The sequence below is a fragment of the Neofelis nebulosa genome, chromosome 5, assembly GCF_028018385.1.
Source record: "Neofelis nebulosa isolate mNeoNeb1 chromosome 5, mNeoNeb1.pri, whole genome shotgun sequence".
Lineage (NCBI taxonomy): Eukaryota > Metazoa > Chordata > Mammalia > Carnivora > Felidae > Neofelis > Neofelis nebulosa.
In genome coordinates this window covers 41,873,168-41,893,785 of record NC_080786.1, presented here as the reverse complement: position 1 = coordinate 41,893,785, position 20,618 = coordinate 41,873,168, and the positions used below count along the sequence as shown (strand labels likewise).

Below are 20,618 nucleotides of genomic sequence, written 5' to 3'. Positions count from 1 at the left end.
TGGACTCATTAAATGGTTCTACACTTATTATCATTGTTTCTTGATTAATGCAAATCTAACCGCCATCATCTCAGCAGGCCTCATTTTAGCACTCACATGACAGACATCAGAAATCAAAATTGACCTTAGCAATGATTTAGTCCAGTCTCCTCATTTTTCAGGGAAAATTAACGCCCAGAGAAATTAAATGACTAGCCCCAGGTTATAGAGCCAGTTGGTGGCAGTGACAGTCACAGTCACAGAACATATGATTGCTTACTCAGGTTCAGAATACTTCTCATTTCAGAGGATTTCTTTAACAGTAGTGCACACATCTTAGCAAACATGCATTTTTACATGTATACTAATTACATATTGTCAGTGAACTGAAATAAACGGAATAATTATTAAATCTAGGCGCTGGGTAGTGCGGCACATTTATACTCAGGACCACCCAACGTACAAAGTAATTGAGGGTTCCTGACTGTCTAATCTCCATCACAAGCCCCGACCCTGCCAAACAGGGACAGAGTTCATGGTCGAAATTTTAACTTGGCTAATTATTAGTATCTCAGACTCTGGATTAAATGTTTTTTTCAGGAAAGTGCTTTCTGTTCCAGACTGCCACTTGCAAGTCTCCAAATGGCAAATGGGAATGTGGAGAGGGGACACAAGGGGGCATCCTGCCTTTGCAGAAGTGGAGATGACACCTGGGGCTCCTGGGGTGACCTCTGGGCCCTCTGGCTGGTCCATCCTCAGGATCCTTGTACTGTGTTCTGAGGTAAAGCATAAACCTGTGACTTGTTCTCTTAGACGCTTCAGGTCTCGATGGTCCTCTCCTCTTATTTTCAAAACCACCTCCCATGTGGTGCCTGATTAGACCATTTGTGCTGTGGCTTTGCACCATGATCACCCGTGTCTTGCAAGGGTAGTCCCAGGTAGGCCTCCTAGCTCTGGTCTCAGCTACCTTCCATCTTCTCCATGGGGCTTGTGGGCCCTTCTGAGTCCCATCCATGCCCCACAAAACAAGGGCATCTCTGTGCATTTTTTTTTTTTCAGAAACGCTCTCTGCTTAATTCTGCCATTTTCTCAGATACTCTGTCTGCTTAATGCTGCCATATCTTCATTTTTTTCTGTGCCATGTCTGACCCACGTTGCTATAAATACCACAGTGTAGAGGTTGTCTTTTCAGAGTTCAAAATAGAAGTGGGCAAAACCCCTTCTGATTTGTCTTTCCCCTCAATTAACTCCACACCTCTGACTGGGATTTCACAATAGCTAGTGAAAGCTCTGACCCTTTTGTCACAATCTGCTTTTTTCTCCACCTTGGTGTCTGTCTTTCTTCCCAGACTTCATTGGATCATAAGGAACTCTCATGACCCTTTCTCTTCAGTCTACTTCAAACTCTTCTTCTGACATAATTTCCTGTGCCTTCTCCACACTTTGGATATTAAATACCTATGTTTTGAGTCAGATAGGCTACGATATCAATACTAGAGTTTCCAGAATCTAGGAACTAGTATTTAATTGGGACAAATAATATTAATATCTGTGTCAAAAATGGCTTAAAACTCTTCAAAGATTTTTCTTTTCACTGGGAATAAAATGCAAACTTGCTACCATAACTTATAGGGCCTAGTATCACCTGCCCCCCCCTCCACCTTCCAACCTCATTTCATTCGTCTCCTTGGCCATTCACCCCAAATACATATATCATATCAAGGAAGCCAATGCCCCATTCAGAATCTTTTTTTCTCATTCTCTTTTCTGGAGCTTTGCAGACCCAGCTTCTTCTTATCTTTTAGGTCTCAGCTTAAAAATCACCTCTCCAGGGGCACCTGGGTGGCTCAGCTGGTTAAACATCTGACTCGATTTCAGCTCAGGACATGATCTCACAGTTTGTGAGTTCGGGCCCTACATCAGGCTCTGCAATGACAGCGCAGGGCCTGCTTGGGATTCTCTGTCTCCCTCTCTCTCTGCTTCTCTTTCTCTAAAATAAATAAACATGAAAAAAAAAAACTCTCCAAAAAGGAATTCTCTGAGCTTCTTATTGAAAAATTTTGGAAATTAGTACTCATTGCCTCCAGCCATTTGTTTCTAAAACCTTGGTTATATCCCTCATGGTGCTTAAGACAATTTGAAACTATTTTTTCTCATTAGTATGTTTGTTCATGCTTTCTCAATAGAACAGAAAATGCATGGTACCTGAGACTGTGTACTTACCTTGTTCACCGTTTTTATCCCTAGAACTAAATAGTGTTTGGAGGATAGCAGACACTCCATATGGAAGGAATTAATGAATTAATGAATATATATTGATATGCTAGGAGTCATCATAAAGCTGACATTTTCTTATGTACCTAGATTATTTATACTTTTGAGAATATTATAAGTTCTATAATACAGAATTATGGCACATAAAAACTCAAAATCCTGTGATGTTTTTACCTAAGGGTATAGTTTTCCAAAAAGACTAAATGACATGTATTAAAAAAAGGAGAAACCTTAGAATTTGACTATATTTCAGACTAACATCTTATTTTCTTTCTAATGACTTTATCCATTTTATTGCTACTTAGTCTGCAATACTTCTGTTCTCCGTTGCACATTCTTTTATATAAAACATCTGTTATCTCTGTCGCACAAACTTGAACATCCTCTTAACAAATGACAGTTATAGCTGACCCTTGAACAACAGGGATCTGAACTGTGCAGGTGCACTTACATGCAGATCTTTTACAATGAATACAGCACAGTATTGTAAATGTATTTTCTCTTCCTTATAAATTTCTTAATAACATTTTCTTTTCTCTAGTTTACTTGATTGTATCATGTAGCATATATAATACATATAACATACAAAGTATGTTCATCAATTGTTATGTTATTGGCAAAGCCTCTCATGAACAGGAGGCCATTATTAGTTAAGTTTTGGGGAAGTCAAGAGTTATGCATGGACTTTGAGCATGTGAGGGTTGATGGTCTACATTGTTCAAGGGTCAACTATTATCAGATGTCTGCTTTTCAAGTATATAAACACCAGCAGATACACATTTATGGAAATTTTACTAAAAGTTAAATTTATGCTAAAAGTATAAATTATTCTAATTTTTATTAATAATTATTATACCAAAATTATAATTATTATTATACTAAAATTATGATAATTAGTACGATAATATTATACTATATTAATATTATACTAAAAGTATATTAATATTATACTAAAAGTATATATTATTCTATCTGGGGATAATAAAGGGCAATTGTCACCTGATACTGTTGGTACCTTGTAATGAAGCACATCAAAGCAGTTTTTTTCAGCTAAAGCTGATAGAAAAATGGCAGAGCAATGGCCGTTTCTTCATTATTTCCTTTCCCCTTTTCTTCTTCTAGGACAAAATGGAAAACATGTTATTAAAATACCAATTATATTACTCAACTGGAATATACATAAAGATAAACTTACAAGGAACAAGATTTAATAGAATTTTGTGACTAGGCTTGCATTGTAATTTTCATTTAATTGTCCGTTATTCAGAATTAAACCTCTGTTTTTCTGCTATAGCTCAATTACCTACTTAGAAAGTCATTTTATTGTATGGCAGAAACTATTCATTTCTATATATTCTTTCTTTTAATTAACCATTGCTTCATGTGGGTTCTAGATTTATAGTTTGAATCTTGAAACAATAGATTTTACGTGTTTGGGGTTGGATTGGAGGTTAATGATTTTAATAGTTCAGTTATAATTTAGCTTCCTCAGTGTAAGTCTCTATAGTGTTTTACGCTGGTGTTTTTCTGAGCCTATATGTTCCCACCAGTCCTAAAAAAAAAAAGAAAAAAATCCTAATTTTATCTTTGTTCCCTGCATGATTCAACAGAACTGAAATTTAAACAAGAAAAAAATAACCACATTGAGACAGAGGCTGTTCCTATTCTGTAATAATATCTATTCATGAAGAAAAAGGCATCACACTTTTGCCTTTTAATTCTAGGCATTCATTCATTTGCCATATTCATCTAATACAACCTTATTTGAAAAAACAGAATATGCAGATATTAAATTTTTAATTATAAACATAACTGATAATTTAAATCTTATTTTCTTTCCATATTGATTAAACAGAAAAAAATTGCTTTACCTTTCAACATGGACAAATGTATTTATTTTATGAATAATATATGGAGTATTAATTTCTTGACAGCCTCCCATGGCCAATTTAACTGTAAGATGAATCATATTAGCTGCCCTCTACTGAATGTACAAACTGTGGTATTCATGGGTTAATTTTCTAGGTCTTTGTTTCATTCATGTCTTTTTTTATTTTTTTATGTTTATTTCTTTCTGAGAGTCAGAAAGAGAGCATGAGTGGAAGAAGAACAGGAGGGAGGGAGACACAGAATCCAAACCAGGCTTCAGGCTCTAAGCTGTCAGCACAGAGCCCGATGCGGGGCTTGAACCCACAAACTGTGAGACCATGACCTGAGCCAAAATTGGTTGTTTAACTGACTGAACCACCCAGGCGTCCCTCATCCGTGTCTTTTGTATGGTACAATATAAGTTTTGTACATTGTAAAATATTAGTTTTTACTAGTTTTTGCTTAATGATTTCTTTCAGTCTCATAAAACATTGACAGATAACTAGAGAGTGTCAAAACTTAGATTGTTTTGTACTGAAAGATTTTCTTTAAATGAAATTAAAATTGCTGAATATATTAAAGCTCTAATACTCATGCTATTATGTTGGTAATGTTCCATATTTCATAAAAAGTGTATATATGATTAATTAGTTCTTGAATTATATCAAGAGCACATGTCGCCAGTTTGTTCACCGACTGAATAATTGAGACATTGGCTGGGAGGTTAGATTTATCTTTTTACTCTCAAGCTCTGTATGAAATAAGTAAAAATCTGATTACATTTTATTCTTTATCACTAACTTTTTGCCTCCCCCTCCTCTTTCCTTCTTCCTCCTCCTCCTACTTTTCTTTATTCTCCTCCTCCTTCCCTTTTTTCATACACCCCCCCCCCGTTTTTAATTTGTACCATTTACAGTAAGGAAAATAGCACCTTTGTATCCACTTAGTGTTTGTCAGTACACCTTGACAAATACCTGTACTATTATTTTTTTAAGTTTATTTATTTATTTTGAGAGAGAGAATGAGAGAGTGGCAGAGAGGGAGAGAGAGAGAACTCCGAGCAGGTTCCACACTGTCAATGCTGAACACGACCCAGGGCTTGAACTCTTGAACTCTGTGAGATCACAACCTGAGCCAAAACCAAGAGCCAGACACTTAACTGACTGAGCCACCGAGGTGCCCCAACACCTGTACTGTTTTTTTTTTTTAAGTTTATTTATTTTGAGAGAGGAGCCTGCAGGAGGGGAAGAGAGAGAGAGAGAGTGAGAGAGTGAGAATCCCAAGCAGGTTCTACACTGTCAGTGTGGAGCCCGACGTGGGGCTTGAACTCACGAATCATGAGATCATGATTTGAGCCGAAATCAAGAGTCAGGTGCTCAACCGACTGAGCCACCCATGGGACCCCACCTGTAATATTTTTACTCTTGGTCTCTTAAGTATGGAGTAATTCCTATTGGATTATCATTATTGCTTCCGTGCTCTGTGTAAAGAGTTTGTTTGTTCAGGGGCGCCTGGGTGGCTCAGTCGGTTAAGCGTCTGACTTCGGTTCAGGTCATGATCTCACGGTCCGTGAGTTCGAGCCCCACATCGGGCTCTGTGCTGACAGCTCAGAGCCTGGAACCCGCTTCAGATTCTGTGTCTCCCTCTCTCTCTGACCCTCCCTCGTTCATGCTCTGTCTCTCTCTGTCTCAAAAATAAATAAACATTAAAAGAATATTTAAAAAAAGAGTTTTGTTCATACAGCTGTATTTTAACTAGACGAAAGTTAAGAACAAATTTTAATAATTAAAATGCATTTAATTAAATTTAATGTCCCCAAAGTTTGGAGATTTTATTGCTATTTTCGATGGAGCCATATAAAATTGTTAATGCAAGTTTTTATAAAGATATATTATTAAAGCTTTAAATTTCCATCGAAAAATTAAATGAATACAGAAGTATATAAAGAAAAATGTCATAGCTCTCTGCTTATCATCTTTAAATGTTCACACAGAAGGCAGTACTGATAAGTGCACACTTCCATAATTTTTAAAAATATATATAAACATATCCATGCAAAAACAAACACATAAATATATTTTTTAAGGAAAACTGGATCACAAAATACAGACTGTTTTAAAACCAGATTTTTAAAATGAATACTTTTTCAAGGATATCTGTATTTTTAAAATTATTTTAAAATTATGTGCTTAGGCAAGTATTTTAGGTATAAGTGACATAGGTATGACATTCATATTATTGACATGATATGCTTTTCATCTTTAACTACAAAATGGAGGAGCAAAGCAAAAACAAAAACCTAAGCATGGTTCAGGTGAAATTCCATTAAGTTGCAATAGGTGATTTATTTGAAATTCCAGAATTTGTTATTTTGGGGGCTTAGATTTTTTTCATCTGACAAACATGCATGAGGTGAGAAGACATCGGTCTGGTTGGTGTCTGATAACCTGTAAAGACAGCACTTTATAATTCCATAATACAGGTTACACACACAATTAACAGCAGTGGTGATCGCAATAGTGGAATAAATTGTAAATTGTATTGTGTTTATTAAAAGATTTTAATATAATCTTAATGTTACCCAGAGTAATTGTACTCTGAATACAATAGAACTTTTTCTTTCATATACAATTCTAAGTTGTGTGGAAGCTTAGTCATCAAAGTTGTCAGAAATTTAGGCTCCTTCCATTTTGTTGTTCTTCCATCCTGAACAGTAGCTCCCATCTCATGGCCCGAAAAGGTTGTTGTGGCTCCTACGGTCATGGCCACCTTCTAGCCAGCCAGATGAATAAGATGGGAAATGAAATGCTGTCTCACACCCTTTAAAAGCAGGGGTGCCTGGGTGGCTCAGTCGGTTAAGATTCCAACTTTGGCTCAGGTCATGATCTGATGGTTTCATGAGTTTGAGCCCCACATCAGGCTCTGTGCATTGATTGCACAGAGAGTGCTTAGGAATCTCTCTCCTCTCTCTCTCTCTCTCTCTCTCTCTCTCCCTCTCTCTCTGACTCTTCCCCGCTGGCACTCTGTCTCTCCAAAATAAATAATAACAGAATTTTTTTAAAATTTTAAAAAATAAGCATTGTCAAGAATTTGCATACCCATCTAATCTATTCCATTAGCCAGACCTTTATCACCTGGTTATACCTAACCCCAGGCAAAGCTGGGATACAAGCTGGGATTCTATGTGTTTAGCAAAAAAATGTTATTGCATTAAAAATTATAGGAAGGGATATGGGGGACAAATAATATTTCTGTCACATATTGACACTGTCATGAAGAGTTTGAAAAAGGTTTTGAAATGCTTTATCTTACTTGATAAGGAGGACCAGGGGTGGCCCAAGATGGATGCTTTAATATTCATGACATCTATGATTTTATAAAGAAAAATGATGTGTCTAAGAGATTCTTGGATTAGAAATTAGCTTATCCTCTTTCACCCTGGCAATTTATCTCTCATGTCAATTATAATTTGACTGTTTCCATCCTTTGTGTATGCCACCACTCCCCCACTGCCATTAGTAGAAAGAGTGTAATTGTAACAGTAGAATTGTCCTGTCTTTCCTATTCCCCTTGGTTAAATCACTTAACTTTATTTTATCGGAGTTTTTCCACCTGTTAAATTCTGAGCACAATGAGTGTGCTATTTCTGTGGATATGCCTAGAAAACTATTACGTAGAAAAAAGTAAAGACAATTACAAATATTAAGAAATTTGATAGATGTCACGGTTAAAGGAAATAATTATAACCACCAGTTATTTATTGCCTACTATGAACCAGACACTCTCTTAGATCCTTTAAATATATCTTGTTTCATTTGGTCTCTACAACAACCAACCATATACTTCATTTCATATTTTCTCTATTTTACATTTGAGGGAACTGAGGCTCAAGACAGGTCACATGATTTACCTACAATGTCACTTTCACCATGCTCAGGCTTTCCTATTTCAAGCTTTTGGGGGTTTTATTCTTTTATGCTTTTGAACAAAAGACTAAAATATCCTTCTGAATTCGTTTACTGTAGTGAGTTACTATATGAAATTATGTCAGATAGTCTCACAAGTATCTGACATAATAACTCCATTGTGTGTAATAACTAAATAGTTCTAAGACTGACAATATTTTCTAAGACAGATGATATTAAAATCAAATACTTTGGTTCTTTCTCCTGAAGGTCATCCCTGTCACGCTATTTTTGTCCTCATTTAATGACTGACAAGTGATGCTGCTTAAAGTCCACTGCACTCATCATTAACTTGAATTGTCATCTATCTTAGTCCAGCCCTTTGTGAAATCAGCATTGAAACCCAAGGATAGCTCGGCATGTGCTTGCTCTGGTTGAGTGAACGTTGGGGCCTATAAAGACATGGAGGTTGAATTCTCATTTCGGTATATCACCTTGTAAGGTGGGCAATGTGCGCTGACATGGAAACCCAGAGACGGTTTCATCATGGCTAATGACAGTGTACCTAGCTGGTAGGTAATTGCAGGCCTTCAGCCTACAGCACTCCACTCTTCATGAGACTAATGTTTATTCGGAACAATAAATATAAGGTCTATGACACCTTTAAAGTTATGCTTAAATGTGTTCTGGCCACTGATGAATGACGGTAGCTGTTTCATGCCTTGCTAAACATACCTGGTTTTTCACAAGCAGTAGGTTCTGAAAGGAGAAGCATTGACAGTGGGTGCTAGAAAAGTACACATACTAATTTTGTAAAATCTAGCTCAGACTGGTGTCCACTTCTTCAGGGGATGACATTAATAGTTTTGTGATCCCATCTTGACTCTCATAAACGCTGAGCAGATGGGGGTGGGGGTGTCGTCTCTATATCCAAATCTGCACTCTGCTTGAGCTTTGTTTCTGACAAGAAAGCTAAAGAATGTGGCTCTCCAGCCCTTTTGGAGACAGTGTGAGATAATGTACCTTTAAAAATTCCTTTTCTGGGGCGCCTGGGTGACTCAGTCGGTCAAGCGTGGGACTCTTGATTTTGGCTCAGGTCATGATCTCCCAGTGGTGAGATCAAGGACTGTGTCAGGCTCTGAGCTGGGCACGGAGCCTGCTTAAGATTCTCTCTTGCCCTCTGCCCCTCCCCCACTTGCATGCGCATGTGTGCTCTTTCTCTCCAAAAAAAATTCCCTTTTCCGTCTAAATTAATCACAATGGACTTTATTGTTTGCAACTAAGAACCCTGAAGCTACATCCATGAAACCTGATTAAAAGTTCAGAAAGTGAGATTCATCCATTCATTGGATCGGATGTTTGCTGTTTCCATTTATTAATTCTCTTGTCCCTTCCTGAGTAAATAATTGTCTTATTTAAGATATTTTTTGAGCACCAACTGTATGTATGCCTTTTTATTAGTTCTTGGGGGGGGTGTTTAAAAATAAATACATTAGACAGGGATCCTATCTGCAAGGAATTTGTACCAAGTTGATTCAACCATGCTAGAAAACACAAAGTGGCGAGTGCTATGGGAAGAAGTACAGAGAAATACTTTGCTATGAAGAATCAGAGGAGAGAGAGTGATTTGGTACAGCAAGAGAGTCACCTCTTTCAGAGAAAAGATGGCATAGGATATGGGACTAAAAGTTTGGAAAAATTGGGGCAGGAAGATCAAGAGATAGGTATCTCTTGGGTAGAGAAGGCATGAAGGAGAGAAAATATGTGACATATATGAGCAACAGGCATACTTAATTTTAATGCAGCATGAATGGACCAAAAAAGGAACAAAACAGGAAAGGCCAGATCACAAGCTTTTAGCTTATGCCCTGGCATATTTGACTTTAATTTGTTGACCAGTGAGAATTCTTGAAGGATTTTGATGAGGGAGCATTTTGAGAAGGTATTATTTTATATATTTATCGGCTTAACTGACATGTAATTCACATATCATTCATCAACTTAAAATGTGAAATTCAGTTTTTGGGTGTTCATGATGTTTTGTAGTTTTCACGCTATAGATTTGGCACTTTTGTTAAATTTTTCTTAAGTATTTTATTTTTTGATGGTATTATTAATGAAATTGTTTTCTTAATTTCAATTTTGGATTGTTTAAGTGTATAGGAATACAATGGCCTTGAAATGAATTAAAGACCTGAATGTGAGACCTGAAACCAGAAAACTCCTAAAAGACAATGCAGTAAGCTCCCTGACATCAGTTTTGGCAATGGTTTTTTTGTTTGTTTGTTTGTTTTTGTTTCTTTGTTTTTTGGGTTTTTTTTTTTATTTAACACCAAAAAGAAAGGCAACAAAAGCAAAATCAAGAAATGGGACTATATTAAACTACAAAACGTCTGCACAGTGAATGAAACCATCAACAAAATGAAAAGGCAAACTGTTGAATGGATGAAAATATTTGCAAATCATATTATCTGATTAGAGGCTAATACCCCCAAAATATAAAGAACTCATACAACTTAGTAGCACAAAACAAACAATTAAAAAATGAAAAGATCTAGGGGCGCCTGGGTGGCGCAGTCGGTTAAGCGTCCGACTTCAGCCAGGTCACGATCTCGCGGTCCGTGAGTTCGAGCCCCGCGTCAGGCTCTGGGCTGATGGCTCAGAGCCTGGAGCCTGTTTCGGATTCTGTGTCTCCCTCTCTCTCTGCCCCTCTCCCGTTCATGCTCTGTCTCTCTCTGTCCCAAAAATAAATTTAAAACGTTGAAAAAAAATTTTTTAAAAAAAAAATGAAAAGATCTAAACATTTTTCTGAAGACATACAAATGGACAATAGGAACATGAAAGGATGCTCAATATCATAAATCATCAGGGAAATGCAAATCAAAACCATCATGAGATATCACCTCATACCTGCTAAAATAACTGTTATCAAAAAGAAATAACAAATAAAATATTAGCAAAGATGTAGAGAAAAGGGAACCCTTGTGCACTGTTTGTAGGAATGTGAATTGGTGCAGCCACTAGAACAGTATGCAGATCCCTCAAAAAATTAAAAGCAAAACTACCATATGATTCTACAGTTCCACTTCTGAGTATTCATCCAAAGAAAATGAAAACACCAACTAAAAAAGATATATGTACCCCCATGTGTACTGCAGCACTATTTACACTAACCAAGATACTGGAAGCAACCCAAGTGTCCATCGTTGGATAAATGCATAAAGAAATGGAATATTATTCAACCATAAAAAAGGAAATCTCAGAGAATAAATTTTAAAAGTACTCATTGCAAGAAAAAAAAATTGTAACTATGTATGGCGGAGGATGTTAACTGGATTTGTTGTGGTGATCATTTCGTAATATATATAAACAATGCATCATTACATTGTACACCCGAAACTAATATAATGTTATATGTCAGTTATATCGAAAGAAGAAGGAAAGAAAGAAAGAAAGAAAGAAAGAAAGAAAGAAAGAAAGAAAGAAAGAAAGAAAAAGAAAAGGAAAAGAAGAAAGGAAAGAAGAAGAAAGAAAAGAAAAAAGAAAAAAGAAATGACAGGAAGGAAGGAAGCAAGGAAGGAAGGAAGGAAGGAAGGATGGGAATTTTGCCATTTGAGACATGATGGATGGATCTTGAGGGCATTAAGCTAAATGAAATAGGCAGAACAGAGAAAGACAAATACTGTACAATCTTGCTTATATGTGGTCTAAAACAAACAAACAAACAAACAAACAAACAAACAAACAAATAGCAACAAAACACTGAGCTTACAGATACAGAGAACAGATGGCCAGAGGTGAGGTGAAGGAGATGGAGGACAAAATAGGTGAAGGAAGTTAAACTTCCAGCTATAAGATAAATCAGTAATAGGAACATAATGTACAACATGGTAACTATAGTTAATACTGTATGGCATTTTTGAAAGTTGCTAAGGGAGTAGATTTTAAAAGATTTTATCATAAGGGGGGGGAAATGCAATGGATTTATCTGCATTCATCTTGTATCTTGAAACCTTGCTGAACTCATTTGTTAGTGAATAGATTTTTAGTGCTTTCCTTAGCATTATCTACAGATAAGATCTTGTCATCTGCAAATAGAGATGTTTTTATTTCTTCCTTTCCAATACGATTTCTTTCTTTCTTTTTCTTGCCAATGGCTCGGGCGAAACTTCCAGTAAAAGACTGACTGGAAGTAGGAAGAATAAACCTGCTGGTCATGTTTTTCACCATTAAGCTTGATGTTAGTTGTTCATTATTCATAGATGACATTTATTAGGTTGAGGAAGTTCTCTTCTTTCCTTAGTTTTTACATTACTTTTATTATGAAGGCCATCCCAGTATCTGTATATGCAAGGGACTGGAAACTGAAGATACTGAAGATGTTATGCAAAAATCAAGGCAAAAGGTGATGATGGTCTAAGTTAGATCATAAAATACAGCATAGCCATAGATGAGAGGGATATTGAAGAGATGCAAATGTTAAGTACTGGTGACTGAGTTGATAAGGGTGAAGTGCAGAGGGAGGTGCCCATGTGGGCATCGGAGGGCGTTCAACACGACAGAATATGGTTAAGAAGAGCCTGGGTTAAAATCTCCGCTTGACTCTCACAATTATGTGATCTTATAGCCAAGCAACCAAGCCTCTTTGTGGCCTCATTTCCTTGGCTATACAAATGCTGATAACAAGAACTGCCTCACAGATTTTCTGTGAATATTAAATGCATCCTAATATGTAAGTCTTAAACAATGCCTGGCTCTGAGTGTTACCTGCAATTATCATTATTTCAAAAGAATCTATTTGTCCCCATAGTTTATGAACAAATACAAACGTATAGTCATCACATCGATATTTTCCAGCCAAAAAGTAGACATAGAAATAATTTTCTACTCACAGTGAAATGAAAAATGCATTGACTTTATTGGTGTAAAGTATTATTTATCAGAGGTGAGGTTGAGAACACATCTTTTGAAATGACATGTTCACATTTTCAGGGCAACAGGTTTTTTTTCTCTATTCAAAACCCTGACTATTAATGAGAAGACGGCACAAAATACTCAGAAATGTTTAGAAATAGGTATCCAACTAATATATGCAAAATTTGTCTTTAGAGAGTAAAAATGCATATTAAATAAATCCAGTGAAACACAACCATAGCTAAATTGTCTCACACACAGACCTGCTAAACAAAAGGAATAAAATGTCTCGTCTCTAGGAAACTACTGCAGTTAATCAAGCCTTAACATATTTTATTCTTGAAGTTTTCTTTATCCAAGTCCAGAATAACACCTAATTAGAACATAGAAAATGGTGATACCATGGATTATTTTATCTAAAATGGCTACATTTAATCATTATCTCAACTTCTATGTTCATATACCTGCTCCACAGTGTAGAGTAATTCCTTAATAAATATATTTGAACATTATTCCAAAATCATCATTTAAGAAATGGACTAAAGAAAGCCTATAATGCCCAGAAGAAATATGGTGCCATATAAAATAAGATTCAGGTCACATATTTATACTTTGCATTGATAAGAGTATAACTTGTTTCCATCCCAAACTAATAAGGATTAAAACCTTAACAAATGTTTTCCTCAATAGGTCCAACTTCTCTCTTTCTAATCAGACTCTTAAATGTCGCCAATTTTAAACTAGTTTGGAAAATTTGAATAAATAAAATAGCATATTAAATGAAATTGTTTATGCAATGTACTTTTTATCTAATGATGTTGCATATGAAAAAAAAATACGTATCATAGAATATATGATACAATTATACTGCTTCAAATTCCAAAATATACTCAATAAAATTTTACCACAGGAATACTGAGAATAAAGAATAAGTGAACACTACTATTAGAAACAATGGAAATAAAATAATTCAACTTTCTACAAGCAGTTTAGATTTAGGTTTCAAGAACTTAATAAAGGATGCATTAAAAAATAAGACCTCTATATTTCAGAGTCTGTATTAGAAAAATAATCAGAGACATTGACAATGACATAAGTTGAAAACGGCCTAGAAATTACAAAATAAAAAAGAATATTTTATGTATTTATAACAAATATCCTTTAAATATACTCATTTGTAACTAACTATAACATATAAAAGTTGGAATTCGCCTATACAGTGAACTTTTGAACAATGTGGGGTTTGGGGCACTAATCCTCTACACAGATCTATGTGTAACTTTGATTCCCCAAAAACTTAACTAGTGATAGTCTACTGTTGACTGGAAGGCTCTAGTGATAACATAAATAGTCAATTAACACATATTTTGTGTTATATGTATTATGCACTATATTCTTACAATAAAGCTAGAGAAAAGAAAATGTTATTAAGGAAATCATGAGGAAAGAGAATATACAGTATATATAGTACTATACTATATTTATTGAGAAAAATCCACAAATAAGTGGGCCCATGTAGTTCAAACCTGTGCTGTTTAAGGGCCAACTGTATATTCCAAAATAGAGACATAATAGTATAACAATAGGATGAAATATTTAGCAACTATTCAATAATGGTTTAAAGACATTTCACTGACTTATGAAATAATTCACTATATAAAGTAAAAAGGAGACACAAAACTCTAAATATTTCCTGTTTTAATTTATAACATTCATATATATTTATCTGCATGTTTTCTCAGTTATGGTTAGCTATAAGAAATCTTTTTTCTCTGAGGCCCGGGACTCCTGAAGCAAATGTGACATTATAACGCAAAGTTTTTAGTCACTAGATAGTCAACTAAAGAATTTCAAGCCCAGAAGGCTTAAATATTACATTGATTTAGCAATTTGGTTACGGCATAACTAGTTAACTTTAAAGACCAGTACAAGTTTAGAAATGTAAAAATGTTGACTGGCTTTTAGCTTTGTTGTAGGAGGCCCAGGGGATTGTTGTTGCTCTGGAATCCATAGCTCCTGGACCACCTTAGATATGATCAAGGAGTCCATCTCCATTGCCTTACCACTCTTGACTGATGTAAGAACTAAATCCACCTGCCACCATGAAATGGAAGGCCCCATGACCATCTTTCTATAACAATCAAAAGTAAAATGATCTGCACTGGATACTGGACTCAAGACACCACCCTTATACCTAGACCTGCTGATAAAAATGTAGCTCCTCCTTCAGTCAAACAAGAACAGATAATTGTAGGGTTCCCTCTACTCGCTTTTCTGTGCCAATAGCAAAAAGGCCTGCATTAGTCAGTTTGGGCTATGATAACAAAATACCATACTGGGGGGCTTTAAACAAATAGACGTTTCTTAAATTTTAATCTTAAACAATAAAAAATTTCTTAGAGTCCTGTGGGCTGGAAAGACCAAGATCAAGGTGCCAGCTTGGTCAAGTTCTTAGTGAAGTCTCTCTTCTCGACTTGCAGACAGAGTCACCTTTTCATTGTGTCCTCACTTGGCAGTGAAACAGAAAGAGAGCTAGTCTCTTCCTTTTCTGATAAGGACACTAACCCCATCATGAGGACCCCACCCTCATAACGTCATCTAAATCTAATTACCTCCCCAAACCCCACCTCCAAATATTATCACATTAGGGGCCAGGGCTTCAAAATATACATTTTGAGGAGACACAAGCCTTCAGTCCATAATACTAGGGCTCTTTTAGTTCTTCCCTAACGTGTGTCAGAAAACTGAGAGCTGTCAGTAGGGGTTGTATGTTTCAATGATAGTCTGTGAGTTCATTGTAAAGACTCAGAAACTTTGAGAAGAATCTGCTTCTGATTGTACTTCTAGGCCTAAAAGTGTACGTCAGATAGGACATACAAACCTATAGATGGATGTACAAATAATAGAAAGAAATCATCAAATTTCTCTTGGAAGTGAAATTACAAGCAAAAATTTTCTCTTACACTTCCCAATTTTTAAATCTATTCTAATTTAAAAAGATAATCATAGGGGCGCGTGGATGGCGAAGTAGGTTAAGCATCCGACTGTTGACCTCAGCTCAGGTCATGATCTCACAGTATGTGAGCTCAAGCCCAGCATCGGGCTCTGGACTGATGGTGTGCAGCCTGCTTGGGATTCCGTCTCTCCTCTCTGCCCCTCCCCAGCTTGTGCTCTCTTGCTCTCTCTCTCTCTCTTTCTCAAAATAAATAAATAAACTCAATTTTTCACCAAAAAATAAAAAACTCATAAACTTAATCATAAAAATGTATAAATCCAATGACATAGTGCCTGTTCAGCCATTAAGGGCTGGAGATTAGACTTAGGCCTATGGTGAAATCATCCATGTTAAAGAAGGGATCCATTAAATAGATTATAAACATATTATTTTTTGTATTTTCGGTTCTGAAAACTTTACATGAAGGCACACTAAATGGCACACCAGTTTACATCATGATAATGCTAAATCAACTCAGAATTCTGTCTTTGACAATGGCAATGAGGGTTACCTCATCCATCGTATAGTACCTCTAGCTTTACTTTCGGAGACCAAGTCCAACTGAAGTGAGACACATTAAAAGACGTGAGATGTGTCCGTGGCATTTACCTGTCATCATCTTTAATTCACTATCATTCCATATTTAAACACAAAGGTTTAAATTTACTTGCACTATGCTCAGATGAATAAGGTAGCTCCTTTATTATGTCTCTAAGTTACTTGACCTTTCTCTTGAGCCTCCTGAACCTCAGAGGAGGGAAAAATCTTATTCAGTAAATCAAAGAGTCAGTTCAATGCAATAATGGAGAGAGTCACCTTAAGCAAAATGCTCAATTTGCTCATTCTACTTCTCTTTTCGTTTTCGTATCCAGAATGGCATCTGACACAGGAGACAGACTTTGTACTGGAGGAGAAAATTCTCCGCTGTTGTTGTTAATCACTGCGGCATTTTCTGATTACTTTAGCTACCTCTCCCTTCTCCTTGCCTAGTGAGTGCTCACCTTGTTGTTATTTTTGGTTCCAGGGTAATGTTTTTTCTGGCCTGCCCATCTAGGCTTTGTCAGAGCCTGGTCTTTATCCTCAGTAACCCAGCCTTCTCTGCAATAATAGGTGACAGAAATCTCTCTAATGCTTCCCCACACCTTCTGTCTAGACCATGGCCAAGATGTCCTCTCCTCAGCCTCTCCAGGGTCCTTGGAAGGCTCTGACAGCTGACTGTACACCATGTCCCCAACATGAGACTGGAGTTCCATCCATACAAGACAAGAACTAGGTGAGTACAATACAGTTAAACATGAATCCATTTTTTCCTTAACAAAACTGAGATTCCAAATCTACTTGCCATGGAGCTGTTCTCCAAGGTCATGGAGGTGCAGGATTTGGGGGTAAGAATTGGGAGAAAGAAGAAACTAACATTAAAGAAGTATCCCCAAATTCTAACTTTTATATGGAGCAAAGTGTCCTTCCCTTTTTCCCTCGTTTTCTTTTTTTAAATGTTATTTATTTATTTAGAGAGAGAGAGAGTGGGGAGAAGGGGCAGAGGGAGAGGGAGAGAGAGACTCTCAAGTAGGCTGTGTGCTGTCAGCGTGAGATCATGAGATCATGACCTAAGCCAAAATCAAGAGTCAGTCGCTTAACCAACTGAGCCACCCAGGCACCTCCCTTCATTTTCTTTTTAATGCACTTCCCTTCTCTAGACTAAAACTCCAAAACAAGAGAAAATCAGGATCTATTTGCCTAACCTCTCTCTCTCTGGCATCTTTTTTTCTTCTTATTCCTATGACTTTTATATCACTAAAAGGAGCAAGAATCTCTTTGTAGAAGTTTTGTGCCATATTCTCCTACCATTTTCCTCCCAATCTCAATGCATCGCCGCACTATCAATCAACTAGGTACACCAGAAATCTAGGAATCATCCTTGACATTTCTTTTTTCTTCATTCCCCATATGTAATTCTACCAAGTAATTTTGGCTGATCCTTGTACGAATCTCTCAGCTTTATTCACACCTCCATTTCTTCTTCCCTCAATATCTTACTTCAAGTAATAATCCTCATCTTCTGCCTATTGCAGAAGTCTGTACTATTGCAGTAGTCTGCTAATTGCTCTTCCTGAAACTACTTTTTTTTTTTTTAAGTATAGTTGACATGCAACGTTGTATTAGTTCCAGGGGGACAACATAGTTTTTTGACAACTCTAAACATTGTGCTATGCTCACCACAAGTATAACTACCATCTGTCACCATATGCTTTTACATTACCATTGACTATATTCCCTATAGGGTACCATTTATCTCCATGACTTATTCATTCCATAACTGGAAGTCTGTGCCTCCCATTCCCCTTCCCCATTTGGCCATCCCCCCACCACCATTCCCTTTAGCAACCATCAGTTTCTTCTGTGTATTTATTGGTCTGTTTCTGCGTTTTGTTTATTCATTTGTTTTGGTTTTTAGTTTCCACATACAGGTGAAATCATATGGGATTTGTCTTTCTTTGTCTGACTTACATCACTTAGCATGACACACTCTAGGTCCATCTGTATTGTTGCAAATATACAATGGAATATTACTTTGCCATAAAAAAACAATGAAATCTTACCATTTCCTACAACTATTTTTGCCTTCCACAAGTTGTATCTTGCAGCTTGATTGCTTTTTAAAAACTTTTTGCTCTCTAAGGCTTTCCCTACCTAATTCCTGTCTCACCTCATACTATTTATTTCTTCACTCTCTATGCTGACCCATATTGACTTTTGATGCATCATGAATCATTTTCTTCATTGTTCCTGATTCACTCTAACTCATTCTTCAGATCTGAGCTCAAATATAATTTCTTCAAGGAAGGCTTTCTTGAATTTGTTGGACTAGATGAGGTTCCTTTACTATAGATCATTAGAATATTTTTTCATAGCACAAAACAGTTTGTAATTATATTAGGTAATATATTTCTTTGATAGCTGATATACTGTAAGTTCTACAGTGGTAGGGATCATACCCATTTGGGTTTTTATTATTATATGTATTACTATATTTTTATTAGTCCTAACATTTTTAGAATAACTGGAATATAATGGTATTTAATAACTTTGTTAAATAAATTAGATGATACATGATTTTGAATTTGGATGTGGAATATAAGTAATATGAAGTCAAAGATGATTGTAAGTATAGAAGGCTTGTACACATGATGTTCCTGTGTCAGATATTAAATATTTTGCTTCCCCAGTCATAAATATTAGAGAAAATATTTTTATGCTGATCTCCACTGAGTTATAATTGACATTATATATAAGATATTTCGAGGTTTATCATGAGCTTTATGTCATTAAAACTGAAATTAAGCACTTTCATGTGTATGTGTGTATGTACACACATATAGAGTAGCTGGGCCATAAATATTTAATTATCTAGAAGTACTTCAAATGCTATGACATAAATATATACATGATCAATCCCATATTCCACGTGATATTAAAATAAATAGTCTAAAATTTTCTGTATTTGCTGTGTATATTATCAGTGAATCTCAAAAATAAAAATGATTATATGCAGTAATATAATTGATTTATTACCACTAATTATTTCAGTGATAACTTCAAAGTGCTTGAAGAGATTCAAATTATTATATGAAACACCAATTAAAATAGATTTGACAGCTGATAATAAACCCTTCTTTGATTATCTTCACCAAATTTTATGATAAATTTGCACTTTTTAATAGTGATACTGGGAAGAGACTGAGTGGTAAAAATAATTTTTATAAATGACTCTAAGATTTTATTACCATACCATTTTCTTTTTTTTTTTTTTTTTTTTTTTATTTATTTTTTTTTTTTATTTTTGGGACAGAGAGAGACAGAGCATGAACGGGGGAGGGGCAGAGAGAGAGGGAGACACAGAATCGGAAGCAGGCTCCAGGCTCTGAGCTGTCAGCCCAGAGCCTGACGCGGGGCTCGAACTCACGGACCGCGAGATCGTGACCTGGCTGAAGTCGGACGCTTAACCGACTGCGCCACCCAGGCGCCCCGCCATACCATTTTCAATATCGTAAGAATATGTTAGTTTTAATTTGGTCTGAGATTAAAATACAACGCATGATTTTTTGAAGAGTTTCCCCAGTAACTGTAAGTGAGAAGTATTCCCATTTTATAAGGCTATTAAAATGTTGAATCTGCTAATTTTAAAAAATATGGATGGGTATATTTCCCAAACTCCAGGAAGGCAAAGACCACGTCACACAGCATAAATTTCAGTTTTATCACTACTTAAAACATATCATTTGAAAACTTTCCAAATTATCATTAAAATTTATATTTAAGATATTAAAATCCACCTGAGCAAAACTGGTAGTATTTCATTTTACACACACACACACACACACACACACACACACACCAAACTAAACAGACTGTATGATATTAAAATTGACCTGAGGATATTTTTCATTTCCAAATTAGATTCAGATGAACCTTTCTTTTTTTTCAGGAGTGCTCCCATTTATATATTTTAAAAGGTTACACATAACTCTTACATAAGTAAGGATATGAAGTTTGCCTTCTTAGAAAGTGTTTTTCCCATTAAAAAACAAACCAAAAAACAGATGCACCATTGTCTGTTTCACAGTCAGAGCCAATCTGAAATGGCTGATGCTAGCTCAGGGAAGTCATAAAGAGATCAAATG

At 36.0% G+C, this 20,618-nt stretch overlaps 1 long non-coding RNA gene across 1 annotated transcript in view; it reads right to left on the bottom strand.

Moving 5' to 3' along the window:
* Nucleotides 1–20,618, bottom strand: part of LOC131511976 (uncharacterized) — a 375,735-nt gene that overhangs the window by 226,574 nt on the left and 128,543 nt on the right. The window contains exon 3 of the long non-coding RNA XR_009261849.1: nucleotides 3,269–3,371. This is a non-coding gene — a long non-coding RNA (uncharacterized LOC131511976). The remainder of the gene's footprint in view (nucleotides 1–3,268; nucleotides 3,372–20,618) is intronic.